Source organism: Lycium barbarum, chromosome 5 (genome assembly GCF_019175385.1).
Source record: "Lycium barbarum isolate Lr01 chromosome 5, ASM1917538v2, whole genome shotgun sequence".
Lineage (NCBI taxonomy): Eukaryota > Viridiplantae > Streptophyta > Magnoliopsida > Solanales > Solanaceae > Lycium > Lycium barbarum.
The window spans coordinates 71,238,630-71,264,120 of record NC_083341.1 but is presented as its reverse complement, the minus strand read 5'-3'; positions in this window follow the sequence as shown (position 1 = coordinate 71,264,120).

Below are 25,491 nucleotides of genomic sequence, written 5' to 3'. Positions count from 1 at the left end.
TGATGAGAGACTACATTTATTTCATTGTACTTCCGTAATTGCTTCCTTTTTGTACATACTTATATATATTTTGTTGATGGTTCTCGTGGATTGGTGGCATTGTATTGAGGTATGATTCACTTTCGAGATTTGAAGATTTGGATCCTTTCGTTGTAAAGCAATTGTGGCTTCTCTTGCATTTAATGTTTACGTCCGGAAGGGCTCAGAATGGAATACTTAAATTGGGTGTTCCGTTGTTCATGAGTTGTTGTTAATTGTTAGAAGGAATAATCTATTTGTAGATAGCAGCTGCGGGCAGTCTAGAATCGTGTTACTATTGTGTCTGTCGTTTAATTATTACGTGGTCGTGTTGTGGGAATAAAGGGGGAATGTAATCAGTTTCGATAGGACGAAGTGGTATGAATAATTGTCCTAATTTCTTATTTTCGAGTTTTGAATGTCTGAGAGTCTAAGATATACATTAGGCCGCCGAGTTATGTTATTCCTCATCATGCAATTAAATAGGTGATAGTAATAGAGGGGCTCCTAGTAATTTCATGATGCACTGTTAATTAATGGGATTAGCTAATAAGTGTAATCATTAATTAACATAGATGTTTATTCTGTTTAATTTTATATTATATTGTGTGAACTAATCTTAGTCGGCCTATGATGCTTACCAGTACGTGTGGTGTACTGATACTACTCTTGCTACATTTCGTTCGGAGTGTAGGTGTGTTTTCAGGTAATTGCTTGGAGTTTTCATTATGTTTCAGCGGTAGATATCCTCCGACAGCTTTTGTGTATCTCCTTCCAGACAGAAGATGTGTCATCATTTTATTTTCGGTCTATTCCTTGTATTGTAGAAGCTCTGGTACATGTCTAGACTAGATCTCGGGAAATGAAAGTTTTCTCTTGTGTTTATTAAAAAATATTATGATTATTTCCACCTGTTATTTATGTTAGTAGTTATATAATTGTAAAGATGATTTTTCGAATATGGGTTTGTTGATAAAGGTTCGCCTACTATGTGATAATACGGTAGGTGCCCGCGCAATCCATAATTTGGGTCGTGACAATTGGTATCAAATCCTAGGTTACCGGTCTCACATTGTACAAGAGCTGTGTCTAGTAGATTCTCGTGGAATGGTATGTTGACGTCCATACCTATCCACGGGAGGCTATTGGGGCCTCTAGGAATCTTTCTCTTCTTTCATTCCTATCGTGCTGTCTCAGTGTCTTGAAATCCAATTTGAGTCCAATTTGTATCTAGATGATTCCAATTGGTATCTCGGTGAGTCAAGATGGTATCTACCGATATATAGTGTGTAGCGGTTCTATTTTTTCCGATTCGCATTTGCACTTGCCTCATTTGAAAAGGAAACTGTCCCGGGAAAGTACGGTTGTCAATCGTACTGAGAAAAAGGAAAAAATATACTTCTACGTGGATGGTGCTCTAAATGGACCTATTTTAGAGTTGCCACCTAATTTTTAGGAAATTAGGAAAACCAATTCGAAAAGGGTTCATTTAAAGCAGTTAAGTTTTAAAAGAATCCTAATCTAACCAGAGTATGGGTAAGGGTTCTTCTGGTGATCCCCCGGGGAAGGTGTTAGGCACCCCGGTATTAAGGATCCGCTCAATTGTTGTTTACCTACGGGTTCTAATAATATGTTCATATAGGTATAAATTGGTTTGTGATAAAAATAGTTTCTGTTTAATATTTCCGCAAATATTAGTCATTTATGCAAAATAGTATGTTTCAAGAATCAAAAGTGGTAAAATTTTGCCCAAAATTGGGCGTTTGGGGTGTCGGACTAGAACACTTAGGCTAATACCTAAAGGCTCTTAGCCTAAGTAGGACCCTACGTAAGTCCACCCAAAAAACGATTTCGAAAAAATCGTTAAAGTATAGGAAAATAGTTTTAGGAAAACAGGTTGAATATATAGTTTATATAGTATTGTATATATATATATGTAGTCCATTTTTTATTTCTACCTTCTATAAGTTTGAGCCAAATTTTATTATATTTTTCTTTAGCCTAAGTCTAACCAATTAAAATTAGTCCCTCAAGTTTGAATATTGGTCCAAATCTGCCCATAAGTCCATAAGCAACCCGCATAGTCCATAAATTCATACCAGTCCACAGGTCTAAAAATTATTCAAATCAGTTCCATTATTTACTAAATTGATCATTTTTGGTCCCAATTATACTAAATAGAATCATTTGAAGTTACAAGCTATATCAAAGTTTCCAAAAGCAGTTTTGTGTGGTTTTAAAACCAAGTTTATGAGACTTTAAATGTGGGAGAACCTTAAGGGTTCCAATTTATAAATAAATACGCAAGTACCGAATTTAAATGCATAAATAAAGAGATAAAGGCATTGGGCCGATCAAGCCCAATAAGAATATATTATGCATTTGGGAATTCCTCGGGTCCAAACGTATGCTCCATTTTTGCTCCAAATTGGGTTGACTCGATCTTGACACGTTAGTAGGCCCCAACGGGTTTTAGATGGACAAAGACATAGAAGGGTATACTCAACATTAGTACACATTCGTAAATTAAACTAAGTACAAGAATTAAATTTATAATTATTACATAGCCAAAAATGAATTACAAATAACATTGGGCCAAGCCCAGTAAGATAACTCAGACTGGTAGAAAATATCGCAAAAGGTGGCCTAATAAAGGCTAAGGTACTATGGATCTCAGAAACACGTAACCAAGTAGCCCAAAAGAAACAAATGATTAGGACCCATAATTGGAAGCCTAAGGCCAAGCACCTCAAAATTCCGCTAAGGCAGGAAACTGCAATATTCACTAAGTAACGGTATACATTCTTCTGGAGGGCAACACAACATGTTGCATACCCTCTAAATATTCAATATGTGTCCTAACTTAACCATTCTAATTCCCAAAAATGAACAAAATTATGTGAGCAAAGCAACATCACTATTTTGAGTGTCAAGAAAACATAGTAGCACAACACACAAGTTACTGAAGGGGAACTAAGGGGGCATTGGTGTAAGAACAACTAATCAGGAATCCATAGAAGACAAGCAAAACTTGGACTACTCATAAAAAAACCTTCAAAAGCTACAAAGAACACATTGAATTCAGTTTTAGGATGAAAGTTTAGCTAATAGGTAGGATTAGGATCAAACATGGTCAAACTAAGTGTACCTCCAATCTATTTTAACTTAAGTCAAGTTCAAGTTATTTTCAAGATAGACTAATAGGAGAAATAAAGTAACACAATAATGGTCTCAGATTCAGGGTCATCTTAAGTTCAGAATAAGATTGTGGCAAATCTCAAGTAGTCAAAAAATGCAAGCAGAGATTCCCATGGTGCACGTAGATGTTTCTATGAGTGATCTTACTAATTTAAGCCTAGATTTATTCCCTCTAAGTGTTAAAAGTTCAAGATCAGATAGTACATATTCATTTCAAATGCAAAATTACTTTTAATCTAGCTCAGCTTATAGCAGGATAAAAATGGCAAGTAGTATGTAGGTCGTAGGTTGAAAATGATCTAAGTCTCCAGGTTATCAATTTCTAAGTTAAGGTTCAACTTCAAGTGCTGGATATGATTTAGCAAATAACAGGTCCTAATAGGAACTCCAAACATAATAGCTAATCTCAACTGACTCTCAAAATTATGCAAGAGGACAAGGGATACACATATGTCAAACAAATGAGAATAATGTATAGAATCTACTCAAAGCAACAAAAGTCTTAAAACAAATTCTTAATCAGCACAAAAGGACTCAAATAGCACTAATAGGGGCATGTCACTGTTACACCTCGGAAAATTTCCCACTAACGTACAGTGAATAGGATAGCAAAAGGCATGACGTATACGATGTTTCGATAAGTAAGAAATAGCATTTGAGGATTCTAATCGAGATTCAAAGACATTTGACGTAAGGGAAGAAAGTTTGTCGAGAAAAGGCAAGGCATACGATGCATATCGAAAAGAAATTATGAGTAACGAGTTAATGACAATCAGAAGGTGCTTTGGAGAAGAGTTATAACGTCCCTTCAATTGTTAATGAAGTGATAAACAAGTGCTAAGAAGGTTCCTTAAGGATTGGAGATCAAAAGAAGTGACAAGAAAAAGATCAGTGAAAGGATGAGTTATACGGTCCGTATAATGGACCGTAGGATTGTCACAGAATGAAGTTGTGGAGGGGGGTGATTTCACGGTCACTTATACGGACCGTGTAAATTTATACAGACCGTATAATATGCCGGGAAATCGACACAGAATGGGATGATCACTGGAGCAGTTTTACGGTCACTTATTTTAGACGGACCGTATAAGTGTTCGTATAATGACGACGGGACAGATTTTAAGTTTTAAATAAGAGGCCCGAGTTCATTTATTTCATTTTCATTTTTCATTCTCCACAACTCAAGACTTCTCTAGAAACTTCCACACATTTCATATACAATAACTCATGAGAAATTGATGATCAACTTCACCAAATCAACAAAACTAAGTGTGAGAAACTCATCAAAGTTCATCCAAGTCTAGAAATTCCATGGAAAGTGAAACTAGGGTTTTGCTCAAGTGAAGTATTTTCACCCAAATATTATTCCTACACCATCTAAGGTAAGATTTATGGTATTTACAAGATTATTTAAAGTGCTTGAAAGTTGAAACACATGGATTGTAGAAGATATATGAAATGGGTCATGAATGAGTGAATAGTGTCATGGTTGAGTAGTAATTTGGGGTGAATTATATATATTGGTATGTTGTGATTGTAAGTATGTTATGAATGACATTTAGAACATGGAATAAGTATTATATGTGAGAAAATGCAATAATGAACTATGACCATGATTATGGAGAAATTGGAGTGAAATGGTGAAATGTGGATAATATGGGTGAATGATGATTATTGTTTGCGATATTGTGGATGTTGTTATGAATGTTTGGGAGTTGATATAGAGTATGGTAAAAGTAGTATAAACAAAGGAAATGCTGCCCAATTTTCCTTAGCTCTAGTAAGTACGTTTAAGTAATCGATTAGTTAATGTTCATGCGACTTCTCTTGAAGGTAGAAACGTGGACATTGAAGGAGAGCAAGCAAGCGATAGATTAGTTAAACGAAAAAGGTATGTAAGGATAATCCTTTCCTTCTAAGGCATGAATCTTCTTAATTCACCATGATCATTCTACACAATGGAGACTATGAGTCCATTAATATACAAAGCTACATACGCACATGATTAAGAAAGGAAATACGATACGAGCATGATAATAATGACGATGAATATAAGTATGAGGAATCCTAGTGTAATATAAGATGTCCATGAAGCTAATAATTCTAAGTATGGTTTCATAGATGTTTCTCTTTGTATACACTCACCTTATACACTATTTCCTTCAAGGTGAGGCAGAATACTTATAAGTGCTCCATAATGGAATCGGGGGTTCACGACCTTATGTCACCCCGATATAGCCATAGTTGCCTTCAAGTTCTAATATATGTCTTTAATGATAAATGTATAATGATGCTAAGTCATGATATGCCTATGAACTGAGCAATAATGTAAGCTTATAACCCACCTATGCTATGTATGAAAATGTTGAATTACGATGGTTATATGACGATGTGATTACACCGTACCTAGATGGTCGGACATGTCACCACTAATGCGGGCTGCTTATGATTACACTGTGCTTAGATGGCCGGACATGTCACCGCTAATGCGGGCTGCTTATGATTCCACCGCGCCTAGAGGGCCGGACATGACACTACTAGTGGGCGGCATATGATGGTTACCCGGGCGCGGGTTAACGATGAGGATTATGATGTGATGATATACGCGCTGTGATGACATATGTATTATGAATATATAAATATACGATATATGCATGAAATGCATTCACTTATGACACTCATGCAGGTTATACCTTCCTCTTATGGCTCATGATTCTTCTATTATGTTTATTTCGTTCTTGTCTTACATACTCAGTACAATGTTCGTACTGACATCCGTTTCTTTGGACGCTGTGTTCATGCCCACCGGTAGACAGAGAGGTGAGCTTGATCCAAACTCGTAGGAGCTGTCAGCTGACTTGAGAGCACTCCATTGTTCTGGAGGTGCTACGTGGTTCATTCTTTTGTGTGTGTATATATATATATATATATATATATATATATATGTATGTATATGTATTTTGGGCACGACGGGGTCTTGTCCCGTCCATATGTTAGTACTCTAGTAGAGGCTCGTAAATACGTATGTGTGGGTAGTATGGTCTCACGATGCTACTATGGCGTATATATTATTATTTTGATAGCCGAAGGGCTTATGTATATAAAATTAATTTTGTTTTCAATGAAAAGTGGTTGTCTTATGATTAAGAGTATATGAATGGTAAAGAAGTGTAAAATGACTATGACGAGTAAGGAAACGGGTGGTGCTCGGTGGTTAGCCCCAGGTACCCGTCACGGGCCCTAGTCGGGTCGTGACAAAAGTGTTATTAGAGCAGTTCAGTCCTACGAAGTGTCTACGAGTCGTGTCTAGTAGAGTCTTGTTTATGGTGTGTTGCGCGCCACGCTAATAAACAGGAGGCTACAGGGCATTTAGGAAAAAATGACTATTTTTCATCTTAAGAGATCGTGCGATAGAGCTGTGTTGTAAGATTTTCCCCTCTTAATAGTGTGTTATGATTTCAGAAATGCCGCCAAAGGGAAAAGCTATAGCCGCCCAGAAGGGAAAGACTACGACAAAAAGGCGGGTGGAAAGAGAGCCTCCGATGGATGTAGAAGAGGGCGAATCACATAATGAGGCCCCATCTAATACTTCCTCCACCCCGCCCAATATAGAAGAACAAGGAGGAGCTTCAGCTCCAGTTCCTCCACCGGTTACTTCAGGTCAACAAGTGACCGAGGCCATTCATCTATTGACACAATTGGTTTCCACCCAGGCACAGTGGCAGAATGTGAGTTCAAGTGATCAGGCAGCTAGTACCAGAGCCCGTGATTTTATGAGTTTAAATCCTCCGGAGTTTTTCGGTTCAAAGCTGGATGAAGACCCGCAAGGCTTTATTGATGAGATGCTGAGAACATTGAGGATTATTCATGCCTCTAAAACTGAATCTGTGGAGTTGGCATCTTATAAACTCTGAGATGTGGCAGTATTGTGGTACAACAATTAGCTCGCATCAAGGAAGGAAAATGCGCCTCCTCCCGTTTGGCAAAAATTTGTGGATTCCTTCATCCGCCATTATTTGCCACCCGAGGTCCGCCGAGCTAGAGCGGAAAGATTCTTAAATTTGAAACAAGGAAACATGAGTGCCCGAGAATATAGCCTTCAATTTAATTCCTTGGATAGATATGCCCCGACTATGATGGCCGACATGGGAGATAGAGTGCATCGATTTGTGAGTGGCTTGGGGCCACATTTGTTCAAGGATTATTTGATAGCTTCGTGACAAGAAGGGATGGATATTTCCCCAATACAAGCCCATGCCCAGAATTTAGAAGGACAACGACACCCGCAAAGGGGTGATCGCGACATTAATAGAAGGAAAAGCAAGAGAGTCAGATCTATGGGGGCAGATAGTGAGTATAGAGGGGGATCGAGGCAGACTTATTCTCGACATCCAGGTCAGTCGGTGACTAGTGCACCTTCACGATTTGCAGATAGGAGCTTTGATCGCTCCTTTCCTTCAGGATAGGGTCAGAGTTCGAGAGCTTCGGGTTCTCAGTTTGGGGGTGATTATAGTCAGAGGAGACCACCAGTTCCACGATGTAGCCAGTGCAGAAAATTACACTCGGGGCCATGTCGTCAGGGCACGGATGCTTGCTATATTTGTGGACAGACTGGGAATTTGATGTGAGATTGTCCCGAGGTATGGTAGAGGTGGGGTTCAGCCCACAGGGTCAGCATCGGGTTCATCTTCAGTGCGCCCGGTCGGGAAGATTCCTCAGATGTCAGCAGGTCGAGGTAGAGGCCGAGAGGGAGCATCTACTTTAGGTGCCACTCAGCCCCGTGTGTATGCTTTAGCCGAATGACAGGATCTTGAGTCCTCCCCGGATATGGTTACAGGTACATTATCCGTATTTTCCATGATGTGTATGCATTGATAGATCCGCGTTCTACATTTTCTTATATTACTCCGTATGTTGCTGATTGTATTGGGGTGAAACCTGAGCCAATCAAACCTTTTAAGGTATCTACTCCAGTTGGTGATCCCGTGATAGCTAGACAGGTGTATAAAAATTGTGTACTCGTAATATGCAATCCCCAGACCAAAGCTGATTTAATTGAGCTGGAAATGCTAGATTTTGATGTGATTATGGGCATGGATTGGTTGGCTTCATGCTATGCCAATGTTGATTGTCGAATGAAAGTAGTTCGATTTCAATTTCCGGGAGAGCCCGTACTTGAATGGAAGGGTAATACAGCATCTCTAAAAGGTAGGTTTATTTCCTACCTTAAGGCAGAGAAGATGATAGCTAAGGGCTATATCTATCACCTAGCCCGAGTACATGACACCGAAGCAAAGTCACCAACTTTCCAATCCGTTCCGGTAGTGAATGAATTTCCGAATGAACTTCCAGGCCTTCCCCCAGAAAGAGAAATTGTCTTCGCTATTGATGTGTTGCCGGATACCAAGCCTATATTCATTCCTCCTTATCGAATGGCTCCGGCAGAATTGAAAGAGCTAAAGGCACAGTTGAAAGATTTTCTTGAGAAGGGGTTTATTAGACCCAGTTCATCACCGTGGGGAGCACCAGTCTTGTTCGTGAGGAAGAACGATGGTTCCCTCCGAATGTGCATCGATTATAGGTAGTTGAATAAGGTGACAATAAAGAACAAATATCCTCTCCCAAGTATTGATGACTTGTTTGATCAACTACAAGGTGCCAAGTGGTTTTCTAAAATAGACTTGAGGTCGGGTTATCATCAAGTGAGAGTTAAAGAAGCAGATATTCCCAAAACAGCTTTCAGAACGAGAAATGGCCACCATGAGTTCCGAGTAATGTCATTTGGGTTGACTAATGCTCCAGCAGTGTTCATGAATTTGATGAATAATGTATTCAGGCCACTCCTGGATCTATTCGTGATAGTATTCATTGATGATATTATGTTATATTCTCGCACAGAATCAGAACATGCCGATCACTTACGAATTGTTCTTGGAATTCTTCGAGCCCAAGAATTATAAGCAAAATTTTCAAAGTGCGAGTTTTGGCTCAATTTTGTAACATTTTTGGGCCATGTTATTTCAGATAATGGCATTCAGGTCGACACTCAGAAAATTGAAGCTGTGAAGACTTGGCCAAGGCCTACAACGCCTACAGAAGTCCGTAGTTTTCTGGGATTGGCAGGCTACTATAGAAGGTTCGTAGAGAGATTTTCCTCTATTTCAGCCCCATTGACGAAGCTAACCCAGAAGTCAGTTAAATTTCAATGGAATGATGCTTGTGAACGTAGCTTCCAAGAGTTGAAGGACAGATTAACCTCAGCTCCAGTCTTAACACTTCCAGAAGGGCCAGATGGCTATGTTATGTACTGTGATGCTTCCGGCGTTGGGTTAGGATGCGTGTTAATGCAGCACGGTAGAGTTATTGTTTATGCTTCGAGACAGCTGCGGAAACATGAAAAGACCTATCCAACTCACGACATCGAATTAGCTGCAGTTATTCATGCATTAGAGATGTGAAGACATTACTTGTATGGTGTGCATGTTGATATCTATACAGATCACAAGAGTCTTCAGTACATTTTCAAGCAGAAGGAGTTAAATCTGCGGCAGAGGCGGTGGTTAGAATTGTTGAAAGACTATGATGTGAGTATTTTATACCACCCCGGAAAAGCGAATGTAGTAGCTGATGCGCTTAGCTGCCGATCAATGGGCAGCTTATGTGAAGTTCCTCTGGAAAAGAAAGAACTCATTCATGAGCTCCACCAATTAGCTAATCTTGGAGTACGTGTGATTAATTCGGGTAGTGCAGGGATTAGATAGCGTTACTTTTATATTAAGTAGGCTAAAGGGGCGACGAAGCGAACGAGATTGCGATGAACCTTTAACAGGTATGTAAAGCTGTCCCTTCTTTCTTTTGGCATGTCTTAGATATAAGTGACGAATGATATGAGCCTTGGGGAAATTCTATTCATAAGTTTCGAGTGTGATTCATGATTCCTATTCACTTCTTGATGTTAGAACTCTTAAAATGATTAAGCTTCCCTCTCAAATTTTCTATGCGTTGGATAGTAGTCGATATATATAAGACTCTATTTTAAGAGAGTGTAGAGATATTTGTATCGTTGGCCTCTTATGTTTATGTCCATAATTCCCAGAGACTTTTCATATTAGCTTCTTATGTCACCAGAAGAGTTCAGAGTATCCTTTTTCGAGTTTTACATGAATGTATATGTATTGTAATATATTATATATGGATCGGGCCGTACGTTCCTCGGTACTAACATATTATATTATATATATGGATCGGGCCGTACGTTCCTCGGCACTAACATATTATATTATATATATGGATCGGGCTGTACGTTCCTCGGCACTAACATACTATATTATATATGGATCGGGCCGTACGTTCCTCGGCACTAACATATTATATTACATATGGATCGGGCCGTACGTTCCTCGGCACTAACATATTATATTATATATGGATCGGGTTGTACGTTCCACAGCACTATCAGTTATATTATAATCTATGCCTGTCATACGCCGTAGAGTCAGTTTCTGTCATATAGAGTTATGCAGACATTCTCACATGTTAGCCATAGATGCATTCTATTATTGAGGCTGGCTGTCATGATTCATCTGTACTTGATGTTCTTATGCTTTATATAATCAGTACATATTCCGTATTGACCCTCTTTCTTCGGGGGGGCTGCGTTTCATGCCCGCAGGTACAGACGCTCGATTCGGTGATCCCCCAGCTTAGGATTTCCATCCAGCTGTCTCGGAGAGCTCCGTTGTTCCGGAGCCTAGATTTTTGGTACAGACCTTTTGATGTATATGTATATATCTGTTTGTCCAGGGGTACGACGGGGCCCTGTCCCGTCATATTTCACTATTGATACTCTTAGAGGTCTGTAGACATCTATGTGGGTTGTATATAGATTATGATCAGCTGTGTCTATATAGTTGTTGTGGATGTTTCTGTTTGTTGTAGCAGCCTTGTCAGCTTGCATATGTTATCGATACGTAGTGGCAGCCTTGTCGGCTTGCGTAATATATTGACATGTAGTGGCAGCCTTGTCGGCTTGCGTATTATAATGATATATAGTGGCAGCCTCGTCGGCTTGCGTATTTATTACGTTAAGATTGATTGGGAACCTTTGGGTCTATGCCAATTCCCATGTTGTCTATAGTGTCAGTCTGATTATGTCTAACAGGTACATATGGGTGCTCAGCTTGGGCACTAGTCATGGCCTACGGGGCTGGGTCGTGACAAAAGTTGTATGAGAGTTGTTCATCCTTGGAGTGTCTACAGACCGTGTCTAGTAGAGTCTTGTTTATCGGTGTGTTGTGCACCACATCTATAAACAGGAAGCTACAGGACATTTAGGATGTCATCTTTCCTTCTTATCCTAGATCGTGCGATAGAGCTATATTATCAGGATAATCCCTTCCTAACAGACTATTATGTTTACAGCTATGCCTCTAAAGAAAGCGACAGCTGCCCAGAAGGGCAAATCGGTAGCAGGGGATACTAGCCAGACTCGGAGGGTTACTAGGGCTCGTGCCCAATTTATGCCTGAGACTGTGTTCCAGTCCGCGAGTTCTGCTACACCGCCACTTCCAGAGGAACCTAGGGCAGCGACAGCTCCGGGTCAGGGGGCGGCTCCACCGCCAGCTCCCGAGGTTCCAGCACCTGAGCCTCCAGCTCCTCAGCCAGGGGCGGAGGATAGAGCCATGAGAGATGCAGTTCAGTTGCTCACCAAATTAGTGGCAGGACAGGGTCGCATGCATGGACTAGGGGTTGACCAGACGGATAGACATGACAGTTTGAGAGCCCGTGACTTTCTAAGTTGTAATCCTCCAGAGTTTTTCGGGTCGAAGCCCGGGGATGACCAGCAGGAGTTCGTTCGGCAGATGCAGCATACGTTAAGGATAATTAAGGCTTCTGAGACTGAGTCTGTTGAGTTAGCTTCGTATCGATTGCGGGATGTAGCTGTCAATTGTTATGAGTCGTGGGAGTTGTCTAGGGGCGAGGATGCTCCTCCAGCAGTATGGGATGAGTTTGTGGAGGCCTTCCTTGGCCACTTTCTGCCTCCAGAGATGCGATGAGCTAGAGTTGATAGATTCCTACAGCTGAGGCAAAATGGCAGGAGCATTCGAGAGTACAGTCTCGAATTTGATTCATTGGCTAGATATGCACCTACTATTGTAGCTGATATGGCTGATAGAGTGCATCGCTATGTGATGGGGCTGGATCGTTATTTCATTGATGGTTGCATGGCGGTGGCTCTTCAACCAGGTATTGATATTGCTCGGGTACAGGCATATGCACAGGGGGTAGAGGATCGACACAGAGGACGCCAGCCAGATAGAGATCATGATAGAGGCCAGCATAAGAGGGCCAGATCGACTGGCTATCCTGGCGAGTTTCGAGGCGGGCAGCCTCAGAAGCATATTAGATATCCGTCCCAGCCGGCACAGAGTGCACCTCCACAGTTCACAGGTAGAAGTTTCGACAGCACAGGGTATTCAGGAGCCGGTCAGAGCTCCAGGACTTCGGGTTCGCAGTTGAGCAGGGGGTTGAATCAGTTGAGGCCACCTTTGCCTCGGTGTTCTCGGTGTGGTAAGCATCATTTTGGGGAATGTTATCATGCTGCAGGTGCTTGTTTTTCTTGCGGTCGTCAAGGCCATATTATGAGAGAGTGTCCATATAAGGGCGGTTCAGGTGGTATGGCTCAGCCTACGGGATCGGTTGCTGGTTCATCTTCTTCTATGGCTATGCGCCCTATGGGGCAGGGTGTTCAGGTACTAGCAGGCCGTGGTAGAGGTCGTGGCGGAGCTTCCAGTTCTAGCGATCCTTCGAACCGCATATATGCTTTGGCTAGTAGACAGGATCAGGAGGCGTCACCAAATGTGGTTACAGGTATACTATCGATTTTCTCTCGAGATGTATATGCATTGATAGACCCAGGCTCCACCTTATCGTATAATTCTTCCTTTGTTGCTAGTAGAATTGGGATAAAACCTAAATTGATAGAACCATTTAAGGTAGCTACACCGTTAGGAGATTCTGTTATAGCAAGGCAGATATATAGAGATTGTTTGGTGATTATATATAGTCGTTGCACCAAGGTAGATCTGATAGAGCTAGATATGACTGAGTTTGATGTTATTATGGGTATGGATTGGTTAGCTTCTTGTTATGCTAACGTTGATTGTAGAAACAAGATAGTTCGATTTCAGTTCCCAGGAGGGCCAATTATAGAGTGGATGGGAAATATAGCATCGCCGAGGGGTAAGTTTATTTCATACCTCAAGGCAAAGAAGATGGTCAGAAAGGGATTATGTAGGAGTAGTGTTTTCCGAAGGATACAGGAGTAGCAAGAGATTCCTCGTGCACAAAATAAAAGATGGACATAGACTGGAGAAATGAGAAGAATACTAAAGGAAGCACCCAAGACAGACGTAATTAATTGAGTATGAGTATAGGAGAAAAGGAAAATATATAGCTACGAACTTAAAGTGTAGTACGACGAGAAGGTGATAAGACAAGACCACTATTAAGACGAATTTGTACGATTTTGAGTAATTTAGAAGTTAGCGTTGGGTATACAACAAGAATGAAAAAGCATGAGGCATAAAGGAGTACTGCGTGTATGTGACTTCACCTCGGAAAATAGTGAAATCCTTAAAGGATAAGGATTGTAGATTTGCGAAACAACTGATGTATTGTGAGTTTATTAGAGGAAACAGGTGATATTCGTTAGGATAAAGATAGTGTTACAAGAAAGCTTGGGACGTTTATCATTAGAATATAAGTGCTACCGAATGGAGAATTTGAAACGACTATAAGCATTAGCTAATTACTGATCGGAATAAATGGAATGTGGCTTTGGATAAATTGCTACATTAATTATATTACTCGAGTGCCAACCATCAGATGAGATTTTGTACTATATGTCGAGAGTTCTCATCGCCTCGTGATTGTGTTGGGTTTTCATACATGGGTAATCTAAATTATAGATGATGTAAAGGAAGACATGGATGTGGTGCAGTATACCAAATGTATTGGGAAAGAATCATATTAAATTGAAAATTTGAAAGTGGGTACACCCTAAAGGGGGGAAGTGGATGAGAAAAATGCAAGTGTACGGTGAAATCAACTAACACTGCAACACATTTAATGTGAATACTTAAACTTTAAGTGAGATCCCTTGCTGAAACAAGTTAGTGAGATTTGAAAGCCAACAATAAACGGATAGAAGCCAAGATGGTATTTGAGACAGTGCTGAGAATTATTTGTAAGGACCTTGGATAATATGACATGAGGAAGTATATGCTTATGAAAAGGGAGAATGCGACAAGAGAATGGTAACGAGTAACTTAAGAGATATTATAAAGAATAGCAATGCTATACTGGATTGGAGGTTGAGACGTTGGCAATGGGGTTGCTTGCTAATGATACTGTAACTTATAAGTAGCAAAGGAGAGAAGACAGAAAATTTCCTATAATAGGATATAAGAAAAATCAAAAGGGTGAATCAAGGGAAAGGAGTATGACAAGATAGGCTACGAGCGAGATTTAGTATGGATGAGTTATGTAAAGTATAATGAACCAGGAGAAGAATGCAAGGTCTGCATAAAGACTGGTGAGATGCCGCTAAGGCATTTCTTGGGCTGATCTGAACGCCTTCATATATTCATGTAAAAATTACAATATAATTTGTGATAGAAAAACTAAGAGCAAAATTTGTGTAAAGAGACAAGAAAAGCGTTTTGATTAAAGTCAAAGGAATGACACGAGATAATGTGCCTAGAAGTATTGCAAGTTAGGTTAAGGGAAATTACGAAATGGTTTAACCGAGACGATCAGAACAAGCGGGTTACTGGTTACTGGATGGCAGTGACTTTATATGTCCAATCAAGAGAAATTCTTTCAGAATTATGCCAGTTAATGATAGTCAAATCACAGAGCGACTACATAGAGTTATTATAAGAGGAAGCTCCAGCGTTACTTGATAGCCAACTCTAAAGATTGAGATCAAGAGCTAGAAGCAAAGTGACAGTTAAAATCTTGTAAAAAGAAAGTCGAGAAGTGACACATGATACGGAAGATTCCAGAACATGGACTGTAACAGCAGAGCAATGCAAGGTTATTGGAGTAAAATAATGTTATACCTTGGAAAATGACGTTTTATGCGTAGGATCTGTAAAGGGTCTACAAGTTACCGGAGGTATGAAATACTGCAAGAATTGTAAAGATCAGAAGGTAAAGTGAAGTGAACGATACATCATCTTAAAGGAGTAACTATAGAAAAAGAAAGAGTCAAGTCATGACTACGTGAACCATGAGTACAAGTCCGAATCAATCAGTGACGGTACAACTGAACGGTATGCAGACAAGAGAGACAGTAACATTTCAGCAGAAGAGCTCGCAATACAACTGACAACCGACTGCGAAATAAGGAGGAGAGTAAAGACAATGACGTGGAATTATTATCTCTAGAAGCAACAGAAAGAGGGGATAATACAGGAATGGTTACGTAGAGATCTGAAATACATTATAACAGATTGAAGGAAATCGACCAACGAAAGAGGCATATGAGGAGTATAATTCCGTAAGAGAACATTCAAGGAAATATTGGGAGTGCAGGACTAGTTTAACATTCGAGGACGAATGTTCTAAAGGGGGGAAGGATGTTATATCCCGTATTTTTATACGTCGAGTTATTCGCAAGCTAACCGACTTAAGTTAAAGACGGGATTATTTTCGGATATGAAATAGGAACCTTTAATTTTCAATTTTAATTATTACACAAATCGTTTATAAATTTTATTTAGTGTAGAAATATTATTGGAGATTAGGGGTTAATTAATTGTGATTAGATTATTAAGTAAGAATTAGAGATTAATTAAATTAATTAAGCCTAATCACTAAAATGGGCCCCACCCGAAATAAAAATAATAATAATAATAAATAAATAAATTCAAGAAGTGGATTAATGAGTAACAAGGGAGGGGGCACGTGTCCTCCTAGGAGCAACCATATATATAGAAGGTAAGATGAACAAATTTCATTTTTCATTCAATTTCAAGAAATATCAAAGAGAAAAAAATATCAACTCCTCCATGGCTGCTCTCGGCCAGCCATGGTGTTGAAAATAATTGAGAATCTTGAATATCTTGATCAAGTTTCAAGTGCAATACAAATTCAAGGAGGTGATAGCAACATTGGATGTTAAGTTGGAGAAGAAGAAATTGTAAAATTGGAGCAATTGAGCGTAGAAATTCCTCCGAGAAAAATTTGGTAAGATTTTCTTATTTTGTGGTGTAATTGTGTTAATAGTGTTGTAATGGAATTATTAAAATTGGATTGGACGAAATTGGAAGTAAGAAAAATGCATAAAATTGAAGTTATAGGAAATCGTGGGTTGAAATGGACTTAGAAAGGTTGTTGGGTTGTTAGAATTGTTATGGGCTAAATTGTGAGAATTTTGTATGTATATCTCTATTGTTGGTATTTCTGTGTTAACAGGAGGATAATTGGAAATTCGGGTTAGGCGAATATATAGGGGAAATGCTGCCCGATTTTCGTTAAGTCCTTAACTAATGAAAACCCTAATCGAGGAAGTATAAGTTAAAGAATGAGTCCTATAGGAGATTGGTTACATATGTATGAATTAGGAAGTATAGTTTACTAACGATAGCGTTACTTTTATATTAAGTAGGCTAAAGGGGCGACGAAGCGAACGAGATTGCGATGAACCTTTAACAGGTATGTAAAGTTGTCCCTTCTTTCTTTTGGCATGACTTAGATATAAGTGACGAATGATTTGAGCCTTGGGGTAATTCTATTCATAAGTTTCGAGTGTGATTCATGATTCCTATTCACTTCTTGATGTTAGAACTCTTAAAATGATTGAGCTTCCCTCTCAAATTTTCTATGCGTTGGATAGTAGTCGATATATATAAGACTCTATTTTTAGAGAGTGTAGAGATATTTTTATCGTTGGCCACTTATGTTTATGTCCATAATTCCCAGAGACTTTTCATATTAGCTTCTTATGCCACCAAAAGAGTTCAGAGTATTCTTTTCTGAGTTTTACATGCATGTATATGTATTGTAGTATATTATATATGGATCGGGCCGTACATTCCTCGGCACTAGCATATTATATTATATATATGGATCGGGCCGTATGTTCCTCGATACTAACATATTATATTATATATATGGATCGGGCAGTACGTTCCTCGGCACTAACATACTATATTACATATGGATCGGGCCGTACGTTCCTCGGCACTAACATATTATATTACATATGAATCGGGTCGTACGTTCCTCGGCACTAACATATTATATTATATATATGGATCGGGCCGTACGTTCCTCGGCACTAACATATTATATTATATATGGATCGGGCTGTACGTTCCACAACACTATTAGTTATATTATAATCTATGCCTGTCATACGCCGTAGAGTCAGTTTCTGTCATATAGAGTTATGCAAACATTCTCAGATGTTAGCCACAGCTGCATTCTATTATTGAGGTTGGTTGTCATGATTCATCTGTACTTGATGTTCTTATGCTTTATATACTCAGTACATATTCCGTACTGACCCCCTTTCTTCGGGGGGGGAGGGGGTGCGTTTCATGCCCGTAGGTACAGACGCTCGATTCGATGATCCCCCAACTTAGGATTTCCATCCAGCTGTCTCAGAGAGCTCCGTTGTTCCGGAGCCTAGATTTTTGGTACAGACCTTTTGATGTATATGTATATATCTGTTTGTCCAGGGGTACGACGGGGCCCTGTCCCGTCATATTTCACTATTGATACTCTTAGAGATCTGTAGACATCTATGTGGGTTGTATATAGATTATGATCAGCTGTGTCTATATAGTTGTTATGGATGTTTCTGTTTGTTGTAGCAGCCTTGCCGGCTTGCATATGTTATCGATACCTAGTGGCAGCCTTGTCGGCTTGCGTAATATATTGACATGTAGTGGCAGCCTTGTCGGCTTGCGTATTATAATGATATATAGTGGCAGCCTCGTCGGCTTGCGTATTTATTACGTTATGATTGATTGGGAACCTTTGGATCTATGCCGATTCCCATGTTGTCTATAGTGTCAGTCTGATTATGTCTAACAGGTACATATGGGTGCTCAGCTTGGGCACTAGTCATGGCCCACGGGGCTGGGTCATGACAATTCTATTCACCCAGGGGCAACAAAAATGTATCACGATCTCAAATTGATGTATTGGTAGGATGGCATGAAGAGAGACATAGCAGAATTTGTAGCCTAATGTCCAAATTGCCAACAAGTAAAAGATCGAACATCAAAATCCAGGAGGATTGTTGCAGGCAATAGAAATCCCTACTTGGTAATGGGAAGTGATCAATATGGATTTTATTGTGGGGTTACCTCGTTCTCGAGGCAAGTATGATTCCATATGGGTGATTGTGGACAGACTCACAAAAGCAGCTCATTTACTTCCGGTCAGGATCACATACTCGGCTGAAGATTATGCAAGGTTGTATCTCAAGGAAATTGTGCGACTTCATGGTATTCCACTATCCATTATCACAGATCGAGGAGCACAGTTTACAGCCAAGTTCTGGAAATCCTTTCAAGAAGATCTAGGTACCCAAATGAAGCTTAGTACGGCATTTAATCCGCAGACTGATGGACAAGCCGAACGTACTATTCAGACCTTGTAGGATATGCTAAGAGCATGTGTTCTGGATTTCGGAGGAAGTTGGGATGATCATTTGCCCCTAATCGAATTTGCATACAACAATAGTTATCATTCCAGTATCCAAATGGCTCCCTATGAATCTCTATATGGAAAGAAGTGTAGGTCCCCAATTGGATGGTTTGAAACAGGAGAAGTACAGTTAATAGGCCCTGAATTGATTCAGCAAGCGGTAGAAAAAGTCAAGGTGATTCGAGATCGATTGTTGACGGCCCAAAGTCGCCAAAAATCTAATGCGGACAACCACTGGCGAGACTTGGACTTTCAGGTTGATGATTGGGTATTTCTGACGGTGTCGCCAATGAAAGGGGTGATGAGATTTGGCAAGCAAGGTAAATTACGTCCTCGATACATAGGACCTTATAAAATTATCCGCAAGGTGGGTCATGTAGCCTACAAGTTGGACTTGCCTACGGAGCTTGAATCAGTCCATCCAGTCTTCCATGTTTCGATGCTCCGCAAGTGTGTTGGAGATCCCATGAAAATTGTCCCAATAGACGATGTGCAAGTGACAGAAAAGCTATCATATGAAGAAGTGCCCATTGCAATCTTAGACAAGCAAGTACGAAGACATCGAAATAAGGAAGTAACTTCAGTCAAAGTTTTATGGCGAAACAACAACCGAGAAGAAATGACTTGGAAGGTGGAAGAGAAAATGAAATCCACATATCCGCACTTATTCCAACCCCCAGGAGAGGTTCAAAATGAAACACTAACATTATAAGGTATGTATGATTTCTTTTCATGCTTCTGGTCGTATGTGGCCAATTTATATAGTTATTGTGTTGTGGCCCTGTGAGGCAGTATTATTATGGGTTGTTGTGACAAGATGGTAGTGTCATATTACAGGGGAAACTCGGGCAAAATTTTCGTAGAATCCCCAGGTGTTTAACATTCGAGGACGAATGTTCCAAAAGGGGGGAAGAATGTTACACCTCGGAAAATTCCCCATTAACGTATAGTGAATAGGCTAGAAAAAGGCACGACGTATATGATGTTTCAATAAGTAAGAAATAGCATTTGAGGATTCTAATCGACATTCAAAGACATTTGATGTAAGGGAAGAAGGTTTGCCGAGAAAAGGCAAAGCATACGATGCGTATCGGAAAGAAATTATGAGTAATGAGTTAATGACACTCAGAAGGTGCTTTGGAGAAGAGTTATAACGTCCCTTCGATTGTTAATGAAGTGATAAACAAGTGCTAAGAAGGTTCCTTAAGGATTGGAGATCAAACGAAGTGACAAGAAAAACATCAGTGAAAGGATGAGTTATACGGTCGATTATACGGTTCGTATAATGTTATACGGTCCATATAATGGACAGTAGGATTGTCACGGAATGAAGTTGTGGAGGGGGGTGATTTCACAGTCACTTATACGGACCGTGTAAATTTATACGAACCGTATAATGTGCCGTGAAATCGACACAGAATGGGATGATCACTGGAGCAGTTTTACGGTCACTTATACAGACCGTATAAATTTATACGGACCGTATAAGTGTTTGTATAATGACGACGGGACAGATTTTAAGTTTTAAATAAGAGACCCGAGTTCATTTATTTCATTTTCATTTTTCATTCTCCACAACTCAAGACTTCTCTAGAAACTTCCACACATTTCATATACAAGAACTCATGAGAAATTGATGATCAACTTCACCAAATCAACAAAACTAAGTGTGAGAAACTCATCAAAGTTCATCCAAGTCAAGAAATTCCATGGAAAGTGAAACTGGGGTTTTGCTCAAGTGAAGTATTTTCACCCAAAGCTTATTCCTACACCATCTAAGGTAAGATTAATGGTATTTACATGATTATTTAAAGTACTTGAAAGTTGAAACACATGAAAGTTGAAACACATGGATTGTAGAAGATATAAGAAATGGGTCATGAATGAGTGAATAGTGTCATGGTTGAGTAGTAATTTGGGCTGAATTATGAATATTGGTATGTTGTGATTGTAAGTATGTTATGAATGACATTTAGAACATGGAATAAGTATTATGCGTGAGAAAATGCAATAATGAACTATGACCATGATTATGGAGAAATTGGAGTGAAATGGTGAAATGTGGATAATATGGGTGAATGATGATTATTGTTTGTGATATTGTGGATGTTGTTATGAATGTTTGGGAGTTGATATAGAGTATGGGAAAAGTAGTATAAACAAAGGAAATGCTGCCCAATTTTCCTTAGATTTAGTAAGTACGTTTAAGTAATCGATTAGCTAATGTTCATGCGACTTCTCTTGAAGGTAGAAACGTGGGCATTGAAGGAGAGCAAGCAAGCGATAGATTAGTCAAACGAAAAAGGTATGTAAGGCTAATCCTTTCCTTCTAAGGCATGAATCTTCTTAATTCTCCATGATCATTCTACACGATGGAGACTATGAGTCCATGAATATACAAAGCTACATACGCACATGATTAAGAAAGGAAATACGATACGAGCATGATAATAATGACGATGAATATAAGTATGAGGAATCCTAGTGTAATATAAGATGTCCATGAAGCTAATAATTCTAAGTATGGTTTCATAGATGTTTCTCTTTGTATACACTCACCTTATACACTATTTCCTTCAAGGAGAGGCAGAATACTTATAAGTGCTCCATAATGGAAGCGGGGGTTCACGACCTTATGTCACCCCGATATAGCCATAGTTGCCTTCAAGTTCTAATGTATGTCTTTAATGATAAATGTATAATGATGCTATGACGAGTTGTGTTCATGCCCATAGGTAGACAGGGAGGTGAGCTTGATCCAGACTCGTAGGAGTTGTCAGCTGACTTGAGAGCACTCCATTGTTCCGGAGGTGCTACGTGGTTCATTCTTTTGTGTGTGTGTGTGTATATATATATATATATATATATATATATATATATATATGTATATGTATTTTGGGCACGACGGGGTCTTGTCCCGTCCATATGTTAGTACTCTAGTAGAGGCTCGTAGATACGTATGTGTGGGTAGTATGGTCTCACGATGCTACTATGGTGTATATATTATTATTTTGATAGCCGAAGGGCTTATGTATATTAAATTACTTATGTTTTCAAATGAAAAGTGGTTGTCTTATGATTAAGAGTATATGAATGGTAAAGAAGTGTAGAATGACTATGACGAGTAAGGAAACGGGTGGTGCTCGGTGGTTAGCCCCGGGTACCCGTCACGGCCCCTAGTCGGGTCGTGACAGTCACTCCCTCGGGCCAAGAGATAAGCTCAAAGTAGGACCAAATTCATACACTCAGCACACAAGCATATATACATATAAGTTTAGGAGGACAAACAATATCCAGGATCAATTTTTAAACAACTCAGAGGCCTCAAGATTGCACATATAGAATATGACACTCATATCAACATATTAGGCCTATTTTCATGCTCAAACAGACACACAGGAGCAGATAGGTGGCAAGAAACTCAAGTTACACAATGATAGCAGAAAGAGAAGTATAGACATCAACTTAGCCTTTTAACTTTGCTTTAGCCTTTTCTGATCATCCTAATTAGCCTAGGTGAACAAGATACACAAGGGACATTCTAAACAGTAAAACAGGCACAAAGAACAAACTATAGCAAGTACTACCAGAATCCTCTAAATAAGTAAACTCAAATGAAGAAACCATTCACGTGATTCACAAAAGCAAAACAGGTCCAACAGTATACCAATCTCCCCATTCCTCTCTCATTCCCAATTTTAGTGCCAAAACAGCAAGTTTCAAATGCTAGTACCTCCTCTTTTAACAGTTTGCAAGTCAAATTCCATGTGCACATAAAGAGTGAACCAATCTAAAGCTTAACACACAAGCCACAACCTCTTTCAAGCTCTTTCATTAAGCGAGTAACCAAGTTACATCCTCAAAATTCATTTGACTAGGTTAAGAAAACCCTTTTATATCCACAAAGTTCAAATAGGATAGAATTGCACATAAATTCAACAAGTAGGCTTAAGAAACACAAATCCAAATCCTCACATCTTAACACAACTAGTTAAACCTAAACAGAAGAAAATATGAATCATTATAAAAGGTTTTAAACATGACAAGCTCTTTTCTTTCCATAAATAGCACAGGAAATCCAAAACACATCCTGCCAGGTGCAAACAAGAACAATAAACATCCAAGACCACTTTTGACACCAGGTTTCACTCAAGGGGTATATCAAAAACCCTTTTAAACTAGTTTGCAGGCAATGAACATATAGAAAGCAAAAGGCATGTTCTCAAATCCATCTTTTAAATTTTAAAACAGTCCTAAGAGGCTAGCAAGAGGTTAAACAAGCAGGATACAAACAAACATTTTGGAAAAAACCATTTTTATCTCAGTTTTACCTTCAAAGACTTAAAAACAGGAAACACAACATGACCAGTACCAAATAGGGGACTGGACATCAAGATTTCAATTCTTGATACAACACAGAAGTTTAGTAAAAGAAGTGTTTAAGCCACTGCAAGTTATTAACTTCATTTAAAACCATTTAAACACGAAATCCTTTAAACAAACAAGCAAACACACAATGATTCATGTCTTAACCTCAAACAACCAAACAACACACCTCAAACCTCAGGTAACTAATGGAACAGTAACTCCAATCATAAACAAATCCCCTTTTTGTCATCTTAAAACTATTTCAAGACATTAAATTCTTTAAAACATCAAGACACCACTAACAAACATCTCAAAAACCTTGAAACAACTTAAACATCTCAGAGCCAAAAGAGAATTCTGTAAAAACAGTGAGCATGAACAAAATATATGTTTCTTTAGCTCAAACATCCATTTTCAAAGTTCTAAAATATATTAAACAACATCATAAAACACTCAAACAAAACTCCATATCCTTATTTCACACATCAAAGTAGTTTCAAAAGCTAAATGGCATAATATGTTTTAAGTAACACAACTAACAACATAAGTTGTAAATAGAGTAAACTAGGTTGGAATAGGAGTGTTACCTTTTTGTAGGGCAACCAAAAGCTCAAAATGGAGGGATTGGGTCAACTTTCAAACACCAACACTTGAAAACCTTGTAAAACAGCCTTTTTCTTCTTAAATCTTTGTATAATATGTGTATATTAGATTAGTATAAGTAGGTATATCTTATAGTACTCTTAAAGTAGTGGTCTCTTTGTAGTATATAGGTAATATATATAGTATATATTTTGGTTTTTCAGTGTATATAAGTAGTAGAAGGATTATATATTTCTTGAATGCTTAGAAAATTTTAGCCAAAGGTCTGGATCCTTAAAAATAGCACAATTGCCTTCTATTTATAGCAAACAATTAGGGCTTTAGGGATAAAAAGGGGAATGTCTTTCATCCAAACAAATTTCCCCCCAAAATACCCGAATTTCAATCTCACAAAAAATTCAAATTCGAGTAAAGGACCAGATTATTCCTAACAGAAATGTACTACCTTATCCTATATTCAACAATTTTAACAAAAATCAAATAATTTCCAACGGATAGTACTAGAAAGTACACACAAAATATCCAATAAATCCCTAAATACTAGGATAGTACAGTGAGTCACACATACAGCCAAAAAATAGTACAACCAACGTTACAATGGTACTAAGTTAGGATAAAATCCCCTAGAATCCCCTTTACCCAAATCCAATGGGAGTTCCCCCATAAAAACTCCCTTTTGGTGTCATGGTGCTCAAGATAACAGCAAGCTCAATGGCTTTTGTCCATGGCTCCCATGACACGTAAGAATTTAGGGTAACATCCCATTAGGGGTTCAATTAGACATGCAAATATAAGTAAAACATAAAACTAAACCTGATAATAGCATTAGGATAGAAAAGGGGAACAAAACCCCTCGAAAATTAGTCGTGGAATAGCCATGAAAATGGCTTGATGATTGATCGTAGCATAAACCCTAAATCGCCATTTGAGAGAGAAAGATGAGACGGGATCAGATGTGGACGAAGACAAAAAGAAATGGGATTTGGAAGTTTCTATTTATAACTTCCAACCCCCTTTTAAAATCTAAATTACCCTCTCCACCCCCCCCCCCCCCCAATTTTTTAAATTATTTAGAAAGGCCCCCTTATGTTTAAAATACACACTTTTCAAACTTTGTACTCCATTTAGAATAATTACTTAATTTCGTGAAAATACATATTCGTCTAGAAACCTATCGTAAACTTATTTTTTGTAAAAACAAAATTTGGAATACGCCATTTTAAAATACGAGCTTTAATATAAACCCAATATTGACATAGTTACGGGTAATATTTAAAGGTGTGAAAAATGAGGTAAAAAATAAACCGTAATTCATACGTCATCTTAATTAACAATTTTCCCAAGTTAGACAGAGCGGGATGTGTATTTTCTTTTTGATTTATATTTATGAAAACAAATAACTCGTAATTTCTTGTAGTTGTTAACTTTTATAACAAATAATAATTAAACGTCAATTTTTTTCCGTTGCCTTGGGATTTTTAAATTCTTAATTTTCCAATGGCATCCTTACTCCATCTTGGACTTGGGAAATTTGAAAATTAAAATATGCATTTTATGAGGTGAAAATTATGTGTCAAC